We start from the raw sequence: 2,652 nt of genomic DNA on the forward strand, positions 1-2,652 counted from the left end.
GAGGGAATGGATAGGCAGATGGTTAGGAGGGAGAACGTCCAAGCCTCCTCCTGTCTTGGACAAGATTCTGCCAGAGAAGGGCAATGGAATTCACTTCTTGCCCTTGGAGAATTGACAGTCCCCTTAGGGAAGCCAGGGAGCTTGGAGGAGGAAACAGACTTCTGTGCTACAAGGCACCAAGTAACAGGACCCAGTGTGTGCCACATCCCAGAGGCCTGGCCACACCTCAAGGCAGGGCCTAGGTGTGGCCTCACGGTCCAGAGTCTGACTGTCAGGACAGGAGGCTGTTAGCTCACTTAGGACAGAAAGGGCAGGACGGCTACCTCTCACCAACCTCACCCGGAACTGAGAAGCTGGTCTTTCCAGAGGCTAATGATTTACCTCTTGAGGTATTTATAGTAAGGTTCTACCATGGTAATAGAGCAGTGCTGTCCAGTCAAAATACATTTAGCCTTCCGCATCCAAATATGTATTCAGCTATGAAGACTGACTGTCCCATGCCATTTTATATAAGGAACTTGAGCATCTGAGGATCTTGGTATCCAAAGAGGGTCCTAGAATCAATCTCCTGCAGGTACCGAGGTACAACTGTATAATGTTAACCATAAATTCGAGCGCAGAGAAAAACTCTCCTGTTTTTCCTTATACTCCACACAATACTCCACCTCTGACACTTCTGGTTACCAGATATGTCTGGGTGTTTCCCATATCAAGCAATTCTCCAATTTTCAGTGGGCACAGAAAGGGTGTCCTACAAATTTAACTCATTTTGACACTCTACCTGGGGACAGCGTGTCAGATCCCACAGGTGAAGGGCTCAGTCCAAGACTGTCCCCACTTCAAATGCTAATTGCAAATCCAGGTTGTCACCTGTGCCCCTGACTGACCATTTATTTATAAATTGGAGATTCCCATGACCCCCTTCTTTGGTTCGATTAATTTACTAGAGTGGCTCACAGAACTCAGGAAAGCAGTCTACTTACTGGATCATCACTTTATTATGAAAGGATACCACTTAAGAACAGCCAGATGGAAGAGATGCATTGGACAAGGTACGTGGGAAGGAGTAAAGAGCGTCTATACTCTTCCTGGGCCGGCCATCCTCCCAGAACCTCCACGTGTTCACCAACCTGGAAGTTCTTTGAACTTCAGGCATTTTTATGAAGACTTCATTATGCAGGCATGATTGATTAAAGCGTTGACCACTAGTGATCAACTCAATCTCCAACCCCTTTCTCGGGAGGTTGGGGCTGAAAGTGCCAACCCTCTGATCACGTGGTTGGTTCCCCTGGCAGTTAGCCCCCATCCTTAGGGGTTTTCCCAAAGTCATCTCATTAACATAAACTCAGGAGTGGTTGGAAGGGGCTTGTTATGTGTAACAAAAGACATTCATTTCACCTTTATCTGAATGGCTTTGAAGGTATTTCAGAAACTGAGGACAAAATTAAATATTATAACAAAAGATGCTCCTCTGGCTCTAATATAGGTAAACGAGGGCTTTAGGAGCTCTGTGTCAGAACAGTGGACAAAGACCAAATACACAGTTCTCAGACAGGAAGGAAGAGGGCAGCACACAGCCATTAAAGGAATGACACAGCAATTAGCACCAAGATGGCAGAAAAGTCAACTCCCAATAGACCTGGAGGCCCGAGATAGAGGGAGACTTGACCTCCAGTGGATCTTGAGCTTCATTATACACTTTTACTCACCTATGGCTCACTCTTGAATTCTTTCCTGCACGAGTGCTTGCTTCGGCAGCACGTATACTAAAACTGAATTCTATCCTGCGTGAAACCAAGGACCCTCACTTAGTGGGGCGCATCTCAGGGACTCAACTGAAACCTGGGACACGGCCATCCTCTCACATTCTTTCATTTTCCTGTATCTGTTCTTATTACAAGCCACAATATCACAGCAAGCCACTTATGTAATTTTAGATTTTTAGTAGCCACGTAGTAAACAGTAAAAAAAAAACAGGTGAACTTGATTTTAGTAGTATATTTTATTTAACCCAATATAGCCAAAATATCATTTTACACAAAATCAATATAAAAATATCAATGTGATAGTTTACATTCCTTTTCCTACCAAGTCTTACAGCACATCTCAGTTTGCACTGGCCACATTTCAGGAGCTCGTAGCCACATGTGGCTGGTGGCTACCATACTGGACAGCACAGGCTTGGAGCCTTCCCTGCTGTGGCTGAGGCCAACAGGAGCCTGTTTACTGCTGTATCCCAGTGCCTGGCACATAATGAGGCCCAGTGATCTGCCATATGTGAGCGGGGGTAATCTCCTTGAGCCAACTGGGACTGTTGTGAAGGTTAAAATGATGTATGGTAGATGTCCTGCTCAGCGACTGTTGTTGCAGTGTACTTCCTCAAAGTCAGCTCAAGGGCAGCAGGCACAGGCTGGCTTCCCGTCTTCTTCCTGAGAGCTCTTCTCTAAAACTACCAAACGCAAGTTTGGATTCCTGAGCGGGCAAGGCCTTGGAGTCTGGCTCCCCAGCAACAAACGAAAGAGCCCTAGGTTTCTTTTCCCCTTGACAGCTCGAGGCCCCGCCCACCCCAGCCCTGACCAACGCCCGGCAGAACTACAGTCCCCATGATGCAGCGGGAGTCCCTAATTTTACGTCATCGGCTTGGGACGCCGC

The sequence above is a fragment of the Camelus ferus genome, chromosome 13 (genome assembly GCF_009834535.1).
Source record: "Camelus ferus isolate YT-003-E chromosome 13, BCGSAC_Cfer_1.0, whole genome shotgun sequence".
Classification (NCBI taxonomy): Eukaryota; Metazoa; Chordata; class Mammalia; order Artiodactyla; family Camelidae; genus Camelus; species Camelus ferus.